Source organism: Salminus brasiliensis, chromosome 24 (assembly GCF_030463535.1).
Source record: "Salminus brasiliensis chromosome 24, fSalBra1.hap2, whole genome shotgun sequence".
Lineage (NCBI taxonomy): Eukaryota > Metazoa > Chordata > Actinopteri > Characiformes > Bryconidae > Salminus > Salminus brasiliensis.
In genome coordinates this window covers 28212957-28224189 of record NC_132901.1, presented here as the reverse complement: position 1 = coordinate 28224189, position 11233 = coordinate 28212957, and the positions used below count along the sequence as shown (strand labels likewise).

The window sequence follows — 11233 nt, the reverse complement described above, 5'->3', positions numbered from 1 at the left end:
CACACTACTGTCAGGTTGTTCCAGCACGAACCTCAATAAACCTCAATTAGTTCAAAATGCTGCAGCCAGGGCCCTTACTAAAACTAGAAACTTTGACCGCTACAAAATTATTCTATTGACATACAAAGCACTACATGGCCTTGCTCCTGAGTTCCTGCAAGATCTTATTACATGTTATGAACCATCAAGAATACTTAGATCTCTGGCTTACTGGCTTCTTAGTAGTTACCAAAATTCAGAAAACCTCAGCAGGGGGATTAGTATTAGCATTAGCCCCCCAACTCTTTCAGATAATGTTCAGGACTCAGACACAGTTTGAGTTTCGCTGCTTGCACACGATCACTCGTGGACGGTGGAGCAGATGGACACTAGTGTTTCAGGGTACTCCAGTGTCTGTTACCTTCTGGCTCTCTCCTTTTAATGACCTGCTGGAGTCGTCAGACACACTCTGATACTGCTCAACACTCTCTGCTCTCTATGAATCCATTCAGAATTAAATTGGTGTAAATGTATGTGATCATAGGTGCATAGTCCCTCAAAAGTAGTAAATAATAATAATAATACAAATACAATGCAGAATGTACACAGATTAGCTTACATTACTGTACTATTTTAAGATGCATAGTGTATTCATATACAAGTATGAAATATACAAATATTCACATTACTATTTACACATGGGTATTAGATATGATAAGTGCAGATATAGTTTGTCGAGGTCAGTGGGAAGAATGTCTTTAGTGGCTGCAGAGTGACTGAGCTGTACAGTTCAACTGAATAAAGTAAAGTGAAGGTGCAGAGTGTGTTTATATGAGGTGAAGGTGTGGTGTGGTTTAGGCATGAACATTCTTGGTGTGATGATTCAGGACTGGACTGATACACAGTACTACTGGCTGTTCAGGAACCTAAAGGTCTTGGGGGTGAAAAGCTGTTTTGGAACTGGCTGGTTCTGGATTTCATGCTTGAGTACTTTGTTTGAATACTGTCCAGCACCTACTCATACTTCATAACATGTTCCTACATTAGCTATGGCTCTTCACTATCTATCTGTCTGGTTCTTTGTGTAATGATTTTGGTTTGTTTGTGCTGTGTGGGTTGACCTAAGGCAGATGGGTTCCTCGGACTGAGTCTTGGTTTCTCCCAAGGTTTCTTCCTCTTAGTATGAGGGTGTTTTTTCTTGCCACTGTCGCTACCAACTCCATTGTGGTGCTTGCTCATAAAAGGCGTGGACCCGGATCTCCGTAAATTGCTTTGTGACAACATTTGTTGTGACAGGCGGTACATAAATATTATGTAAAAAATTTTATTTGAATTGAATTGAATTATTGAGTTTTCAGTTAAACTAGCATTATACAGGCAACAAAACACTTCTTTAAGGTGTCAGAAATGCTAATCTACAGATGATGAATTAACAACAATGTCACCAATGTAGATAAAACAACAGCAGACAATCAGTGGGGTGAGGACTGCTTCCATCAGCAGTTTTTATTTAAGACCAAACAACATTCCTGTAAGCTCAAACAGTCCACAGCAGGTAACTAATGCCCTTTTCTTGATGCTGCCTGGCTCTACCCCCAGTTGCCAATGGTGAATTTTAAGCCTAGTGGGATGAAATTACAAGCTTCATTTAGGGACTTGGACTTACCATCCAGGTGTGTCTTTGCATTGAGCTCTTTTGCCACAAGGACCACTGGTGAAGCCCATGAGGGGATTCATTTCTTTTATTCAAACCCCCAAAAAACAGTGTCACCAAAAATATTTAAAGCTGATGTTCTCAGTCATGCTTTTAAAGCATAAAAAATGTAAATGTAAAGTAAAAATAGTTTTGTTTAGGAATGAATTCACACAGTTCTACTGTAAATGAAAAGAGAAAAAAGCAGAAACAATGGATGAGAAAAAAGAGATGACAGTGTTAAGAAACAATGAATAATGGTTTTCTAAAAAAGTTGTGAAAGTTTGAGGTGGAGCAACACCTGCTATTTAATCTGTCCTGCATTCATCAGGAGTCTCACATCTGCAACTTCAGAGATTGGTCAAAGGGGTTCCAGTGACTTTTCAAGCTCTATACCAGGTAATTTACAACATCACACCAATCTCTTAACCTGTTTATCTTCTGAATATCTGATATTGACTAATACTGAGAGAACATCTTTAGATGCTTCATGTTTCTTTGCAAGATCACATTGCCTTTCAAACAAATGTCATTAATATGTTACACCATTTATATATTTAATCTTATTTTATTCTATTCTATCCACCTTTCCAGTTTTGCTACAATGTTGCTACACTGTTTAATAAAGAATAATTTGATGCTTTTAGGGTCTTGTTGCTTTGAGAGAAAATGGGTGGTGGAAGCTCCAATGTGAATTCTGGCAACAGGACATGTAGCAGTGATGGGTCAGCCAGCACTGTGGCCAACGCAACAGGAAAGAAGCTGAGAATTTACTACCACAAAGAAAAGCTCTGTCTTGAAGACCTGCTGGATTCAAAGGCTGCCAAGAAGGTCTTCAAACCTAAATCAGAGTTGAGCTTCATGGACCTGCCACCAAAGCAGCACCTTGAAGCCCCAACTGTGGAGCAAGGCTTTGCCAGCGTCTTTGTTGCAGAAGACGGTGAGGTTTACATTGAGACCATCGTCCTGAATTTTGAAATACCGCACGCCGCATGCTGCATTGTGACCGCCAGCAAAGAGGTCAAGTTCAGGAAGCCTGATGGAGGGATGTGGGTGGATGAGAATGACCACGACCATAGCCCCCAATGATCCAGAGCCTGGAAGCTGAGAAGCTGGAGAGCTGAGAGAAAGATTGTCTTCGCTCTTCATGATGCTTTATAGTCAGTGCAAAATCTGCTGAATAAATGTTAAAAAGCAATTAAAATGTTAAAAAATAAATCAATAAATATATATTGAAAATTTCATTGTTCTGCTCTTCTGAAAACAAACAATATAGTGACTATGATTAATGATGAATACCAATAAGTTTGTGTTCTCAAAACAGGTGCTACACTCACACCTGTTTTTTTGTTAAAAATAAAAAAAGTCTGAATGCATGTCTTCCATGAATATTAAAAGATAGTGTAGTACATCACATAGACTTCCATTAAACAAATCTTAACCCTGGCCCTTATCCAAACTTCACCCTAAACCAAAACCTAGCCCTAACCCTCATCCTGACTCTAATTCTACCCCTAATCTTAACCCAAAACCTAGCCCTAACCCTCATCCTGACTCTAATCCTACCCCTAACCTTATCCCAAAACCTAATCCTAACCCTCATCCTGGCCCCTGAATCTCTGTTTAACTTTGTGAAGCTGCAGTTCCTGGCTGGTGTCAGCAGCAGGCCTATAGTCTATTGAATGTTGCTACATCACTGAATTGTTGTTGAGATGTTTCTGAGAGAAAGTGTTGTTCATTCAAAACTCAAAATGAATTGTCACTAGAACTATTTAAAGCTGTCAGTTATGCTTTTAAAGTAAAGAAAGAAAAATCATACACTTATGCTGTTAATGGACACGGAGAATAAAAATAATAGATGTGTTAAAAAGCTAAGTGTTAAGAAACTGTAACATCTTAGAGGCTACACAGAAAGTGTTTTAGGGGTGAGGCCTACCTACCACTTTTTGTATGTTTAGAACTGAAACAGATCTAGGAACTGGTCTCTCCGTAAGTCATTACTTTTCTAGGTTGGCAGAATATTCCAGCAGGATGCAAGATATGCTATTCATGACTTGGCAGTGGAAGACACAAGAGATAGATGTAATGGCATGAGCATAATCTGAAAATGTCCCAAAATCAATTGCATTGTTGGGTTAAAGTCCAGCAGAAAACTTCTGTATAAAACATCTTCATCTGTATAAACAAGGCCAAGATTCACACAGGTCAAATGATAGCATAAAGGCAACAACTAGTCCAAAATAAAATCAAAATAAATAAGCTCAAAGATGTACAAAACACCAAACAACAATGTCTGGTTGCATTCCTCGTACCTCAGAAAGAGGAATGGTTTAAGATGGTTTAAGATGCTCAACATGAATGGTGTTGACCTGCTTGAGATCATTCTCATATTCAATCTGGTCATTTATTGGGCTAATCTGATGAATAATTTTTGCTGGACCTTGCCAGTTGCCACCTCTCTAAAGCCCAGGCCACAGCCATGCACTCCTTTTCAGAAGTGGAGTAGTTCCTCTTGGTGTCCTTAAATACTCTGGATGCAAAGGCAATGGCCATCTCCTTACGTTCCACCCCTTGCAGCATAACTTCCCCTAACCCATGAGTACTAGCATCCATCTGTGCCTAAAACAACTTGTTCAAATTGTATTGGGTTAGGATGCATACAAAAGTTAGTGCTTGCTTGTGAACCTCAAATGCCCTCTGACACTTCTAAGTCCACACCAAGGAAGCCTGCTTTTTGTTGGCATTCAAAACTGCAGCTTGTTCAACACAATGTGGTAAATGATATTGGCCTGCCATAGCCAGAACCTCAACTGAATTTGGTCTGGGGACATTCTGAATGGCCTCCCTTTCATTGGGCTCTGTCTGAATATAGCATTCAGCAGATGTTACATGGTCTAGGAAAGTCAGAGAGTGACATTAAAGATCACATGTTTTCAGGTTTTGAGTTACACTAACATCATACAGACATCAAAACACTTTCATGGAATAAAAATTCTGATCTATAGATGAAGAATAAACAACAATGTCAACAATGTATGTAAAACAACAGCAACCAATCAGTTGGGTGAGAACTGCTTCATCAGTAGTGTTTTTTAGACCAAACGGCATCGCTGTAAACTCACACAGTCCACAGCAGGTAACAAATGCCATTTTCCCGATGCTGTCTGGCTTTACCCCCAGTTGCCAATAGCCACTTATTAAGCCCAGTGTTATAAAACACAAGCTCAAGACTCAAGGATGTTTGCATTGGGATTTTTTGGCACAAGGACTACTGGTAAAGACAATGAAGGGGTGGAGGGACAGATAATGATTTGTGCTAACATGCTGCCAACTTCCTTCTTTATGATTTATTTTGAGAGACACCCAATAGGGCCACTGTTTTAGAGGCACTTCATCGAAAGTGGAAATCTGAAGTGCTACCATAGTGGTAAGAATAAGCCCTGTGAAGCAAACTGCCAGTCAACAGATAAGAAAGGACTGTGTGCGTATACGAGTATGCTTACATAAGAATGATTCATGTTTTTCTAGATAAAGTTGTGAAAGAAGCTCAAAGAATTGCTTAAATGAAGTCTGAGGTGGAGCAACACCTGCTACACAAACTGTCCTGTACTTGTCCAGAACATCGCATCTAAATATTCAGAGACTGGTCAAAGTGGTTACAGGGACCTTTAAAGCTCTATACAAAGTAATTTACAGCATCGAATTAATCTAATCTGTTTACTTGTTTATCTTCTGTTTGTTACTTTTTTGTATATATATCCACATTTGATTCACATTTTCAGTGGAAACAGCGGAATAAGGAAAGTAGTTAAGTTGAGGAATGATTTGATGGAACACGTTGCACACCTGAGCATTAGGTGTGCAACATATTTTTTTGACTTTGGTCAATAATTTATGAATAGTTAAGGCGAGAGGAGGATGGGTCCCCCTTGCAAGTCTTGAATCTAATTTTTGGGTTTTCAGTTAAACCAGCCTTATGCAGGCATCAAAACACTTCTTCAAGGTGTCTGAAATGCTAATCTTCAGTATTCTTCAGTATTCTTTAGTATTCAGAGCTTCTAGTACGGCTTGGCTCGACCCACCATCTCTCATCATCCATGGAAGACAAGCGTCCAGGCTTTTTTCTGTCCTGGCAATGTGGTGGAATGAGCTTCCCCTGGGTGTCCAAGTGGCAAAGTCTCTCACTGTCATCAAAAGCAAACTGAAGACCCTCCTCTTCTGAGAGTACTTGGGCGAATAGCAGAGTGGTGACCTTACTGACTTGTGTTTAGTAGTGTCTAAACTTAGAAGTATCTTTGAATTATTAGTCTATTTAAAGTAGCGGTTGAGTTAGAGGTTTAGAGGTTTTAGAGAGTAGAGGTTTTTCTTGGGGTAAATAGCAAAGCACTTTTGTAAGTCGCTTTGGATAAGAGCGTCTGCTAAATGCCTTAAATGTAAATGTAAATGCTAATCTAAAGATGGTGAATAAACAACAATGTCATCAATGTAGATAAAACAAAAGCAAACAATCAGTGGGGTGAGGACTGCTTCCATCAGTAGTGTTTTTTAGAGCAAACAACATTCCTGTAAGCTCAAACAGTCCACAGCAGGTAACTAATGCCATTTTCTTGATGCTGCCTGGCTCTACCCTCAGTTTCCAATGGTGAATTTTAAGCCTAGTGGGATGAAAACACAAGCTTCATTTAGAGACTTGGACTTACCATCCAGGTGTGTTTTTGCATTGAGCTCTTTTGCCACAAGGACCACTGGTGTAGCCTATGAAGGGATATCTTTCTTTCAATCAATACCACAAATAAAGTCACCAAAAATATTTAAAGCTGATTTTCTCAGTTATGCTTTTAAAGCAAAAAATATAAATGTAAAGTAAAAAAAGTTTTGTTTAGGAATTAATTCACACAGTTCTACTGTAAATGAAAAGAGAAAAAAGCAGAAACAATGGATGAGAGAAAAAAAGAGATGAAGTGTTAAGAAACAATGAATAATGGTTTTCTAAAGAAGTTGTGAAAGTCTGAGGTGGAGCAACACCTGCTATTTAAACTGTCCTGCATTCATCAGGAGTCTCACATCTGAAACTTCAGAGATTGGTCAAAGGGGTTCCAGTGACCTTTCAAGCTCTATACCAGGTAATTTACAACATCACATCAATCTCTTAACCTGTTTATCTTCTGAATATCTGATATTGACTAATACTGAGAGAACATCTTTAGATGCATTATGTTTCTTTGCAAGATCACATTGCCTTTCAGACAAATGTCATTAATATGTTACACCTTTTATATATTAAATCTTATTTTATTCTATTCTATCCACCTTTCCAGATTTGCTACAATGTTGCTACACTGTTTAATAAAGAATCATTTTATGCTTTTAGGGTTTTGTTGCTTTGAGAGAAAATGGGTGGTGCAAGCTCCAATGTGAATTCAGGCAACAGGACATGGAGCAGTGATGGGTCAGCCAGCACTGTGGCCAACGCAACAGGAAAGAAGCTGAGAATTTACTACCACAAAGAAAAGCTCCGTCTTGAAGACCTGCTGGATTCAAAGGCTGCCAAGAAGATCTTCAAACCTAAATCAGAGTTGAGCTTCATTGACCTGCCACCAAAGCAGCACCTTGAAGCCCCAACTGTGGAGCAAGGCTTTGCCAGCGTCTTTGTTGCAGAAGACGGTGAGGTTTACATTGAGACCATTGCTCTGAATTTTGAAGTACCGCACGGCGCATGCTGCATTGTGACCGCCAGCAAAGAGGTCAAGTTCAGGAAGCCTGGTGGAGGGATGTGGGTGGATGAGAATGACCACGACCATAGCCCCTAATGATCCAGAGTCTGGAAGCTGAGATGCTGGAGAGCTGAGAGAAAGATTGTCTTCGCTCTTCATGATACTTTATAGTCAGTGTAAAATCTGCTGAATAAATGTTAAAGCAATTAAAATGTTAGAAAAAAAAAAATCTCAAATAAAACTAAAACTTTCATTGTTCTGCTCTTCTTTTATTCAGTTGGTTTAACTAAAACTGCCTGTAAATCACTAAAAAAACAAACAAAAACAAACAACATAGTGACTATGATCGATAAGGAATACCCAAGTTTGTGTTCTCAAAACAGGAGAGGGCTGCTACACTCACACCTGGTTGCCATCCTCTTGACTAAAACATATAAATTTTCCAACAAACAAATTAAATGTTGTACAATTCTGCTTAGAATGTATATATAGACATTGTAATGTTTTGATATTTTATTTTATGTTATTGTTCAAAATAAAAAAAAGTCTGAATGCTTGTCTTCCATGAATCACAAAGGATAGTGGAGTACATCAAGTAGACTTCAATTAAACAAATCTTAACCCTGGCCCTTATCCTAACTTTACCCTAAACCAAATCCAATTCCTAACTCTCATCCTGACTCAATCCTACCCCTAACCTTAACCCAAAACCTAATCCTAACCCTCATCCTGGCCCCTTAATCTCTGTCTAACCCAGTGAAGCTCCCGTTTTGGCTGGTGTCAGCAGCAGGCTCAAAGAAGCTGGTTGAGAATGTTGAGATGGTCTGAATTAGATTAGTTAGATTAGATTAGTTAGATAGTTAGATTATAGTGTTTTTTTAGGTGAACACCTACAGATCTGAACTCTCGAAATAAAGTGAAAAACAGCTGAATTCAGTAGAAGTCTTCAGTAAAAGTCTCTTGCTAGTCCATTGAATGTTGCTACATCTTTGAATCGTTGTTGAGATGTTACAGAGGGAGTGTTGTTTATTCAAAACTCAAAATGAAGTGTCACCAGAACCATTTAAAGCTGTCAGTTATGCTTTTAAAGTAAAGAAAAACATAAACAGTTATGCTGTTAATGGACACAGAGAGAATATTATTAATAACAATAATAATAATGTGTTAAAAAAAGAGAAGTGTAAAGAAACAATAATTTATGAATAACTATGATGAGAGGAACACTTCTTCTTGTTGTCTGAAATGCTAATCTACAAATGATAAATAAACAACATCACCAATGTAGAAAAAAAGCTAACAATCAGTGGGGTGAGGACTGCTTCCATCAGCAGTGTTTTTTAGAGCAAACAACATTCCTGTAAGCTCAAACAGTCCACAGCAGGTAAGTAATGCCATTTTTTTTATGCTGCCTGGCTCTACCCTCAGTTGCCAATAGTGAATTTTAAGCATAGTGGGATGAAAACATATGAAGAAATTCATTTCTTTCATTCAAAACCCCAAATAAAGTGTCACCAAAATATTTAAATAATTGATGTTCTCAGTCATGCTTTTAAAACAAAAAATGTAAATGTAAAGCAAACAATGTTTTGTTTAGGAATTAGTTCAAATAGTTCTGCTGTAAATGAAAAGAGAAAAATGTATGAGAGAAAAAAAAGATGACAGTGTCAAGAAACAATGAATAATGGTTTTCTAAAAATGTTGTAAATGTCTGAGGTAGAGAAACACCTGCTATTTAAACTGTCCTACATTCATCAGGAGTCTCACATCTGAAACTTCAGAGATTGGTCAAAGGGGTTCCAGTGACCTTTCAAGCTCTATACCAGGTAATTTACAGCATCAAATCAATCTGTTCACTGCTTATCTTCTGAATAGCTGACATTGATTAATACTGAGAGAACATCTTTATATGCTTCATGTTTCCTTTCATGCAAATGTAATTATATTACATCTTTTACACACGTGGACAAAATTAATGGTACACCTCGGTCAATGAAAGAAAAATCCACAATGGTCACAGAAATAACTTGAATCTGACAAAAGTAATAATAAATAAAAATGGGTCATTATCCTGTTGCAAGATCCATGACCTGCAACTGAGACCAAGTTTTCTGACACTGGGCAACACATTTCTCTCTAGACTCCCTTGATAGTCTTGAGATTTCATTGTACCCTGCACAGATTCAAGACACCCTGGGCCAGATGCAGCAAAGCAGCCCCAGAACATAACAGAGCCTCCTCCATGTTTAACAGTAGGGACAGTTTTCTTTTCTTGATATGCTTCATTTTTCCGTCTGTGAACCTAGAGCTCATGTTCCATGTTCCAAAATGTTCCATTTCTGTCTCATCTGTCCACAGAACATTCTCCCAGAGGCTTTGGGGCTTGTCAGCATGTAGTTTGTAAAATTCCAGTCTGGCTTTTGTTATGATTTGTTTTCAACAATGGCATCTTCTTTGGTCATCTGTTATGACGTCCACTTTGGCTCAAACAATGATGGATGGTGTGATGTGACACTAATGTTTCTTGACCTTGAAGTTCACCTTTAATCTCTTTAGAAGTTTTTCTGGGCTCGTTTGTTACCATTCATATTATCTGTCTCTTTGCTTTGTCATCAATTTTCCTCCTGCGGCCACATCCAGGAGGTTGGCTACTGTTCCATGGATCTTACATTTCTGAATAATATGTGCAACTGTAGTCACATGAAGATCAAGCTGCTTGGAGATGGTCTTATAACCTTTACCTTTAACACACTTGTCTATAATTTTCTTATAGACGCTTTTTTTGCTTCCTCTGGTCCATATTGAGTGTGGTACACACCATACTCACCAAACAGCACAGTGACTACCTGTAGCCCTATATATAGGCCCACTGACTGATTACAGGATTGTAGACACCTGTGATGCTAATTAGTGGACACAGCTTGATTTAGCATTTTCCTTTTGGTCACATTATTTTCAATGGCATCATCATTTTTTATCAGGCCTGTTTAATGAGTTTACTTTTTTAGAATAAACAACAATGTCAACAATGTATGTAAAACAACAGCAACCAATCAGTTGGGTGAGAACTGCTTCATCAGTAGTGTTTTTTTAGACCAAAAGGCATCACTGTAAACTCACACAGTCCACAGCAGACGGCGATGTTTACGTTGAGACCATCGTCCTGAATTTTGAAATACCGCAGGGCGCATGCTGCATTGTGACCACCAGCAAAGAGGTTAAGTTCATGAAGCTTGATGGAGGGCAGTGGGTGGATGAGAATGACCACGACCATAGCCCCTAATGATCCAGAGTCTGGAAGCTGAGATGCTGGAGAGCTGAGAGAAAGATTGTCTTTATAGTCAGTGTAAAATCTGCTGAATAAATGTTAAAGCAACTGATTGCTTTTTCTCAAAAATAAATCAATAAATCTCAAATATCGAAATTTTCATTTGATTTGCTCTTTTGCATTTAGTTGGTTAAACTAAAACTGCTAGTAACTCACAAAACCAACAAACAAACAAACAATATAGTGACTAGGATTGATGGTGAATCTCAAAACAGGAGAGGGCTGCTACACTCACACCTGGTTGCCATCCTCTTGACTAAAACATATACATTTTCCAACAAACAAATTAAATGTTGTACAATTATGTTTAGAATGTATACATAGACATTGTAATGTTTTAATATTGCATTTTAATTTAATGTTCAAAATAATAGAGTATGCTCATCTTCCATGAATCTTAAAGGGTTGCGGAGTACATCAATACTTTCATTAAACAAATCTTAACCCTGGCTCTTATTCAAACTTTACCCTAAACCAAAACCTAATCCTAACACTCATCCTGGCCCCTTAATCTCTGTCTAA

The 11233-nt window shown here is 38.3% G+C and overlaps 2 long non-coding RNA genes across 2 annotated transcripts; both read left to right on the top strand.

The window, feature by feature from the left end:
* The first annotated feature begins 1999 nt into the window (after nt 1-1999).
* Nucleotides 2000-2911, top strand: LOC140546417 (uncharacterized). The gene is made up of 2 exons (XR_011978338.1): nt 2000-2071; nt 2320-2911. It is a non-coding gene; the product is annotated as an uncharacterized lncRNA (long non-coding RNA).
* Nucleotides 2912-6690: 3779 nt separating this feature from the next.
* On the top strand, nt 6691-7639 carry LOC140546411 (uncharacterized). The gene is made up of 2 exons (XR_011978332.1): nt 6691-6795; nt 7044-7639. It is a non-coding gene; the product is annotated as an uncharacterized lncRNA (long non-coding RNA).
* Nucleotides 7640-11233: the final 3594 nt, after the last annotated feature.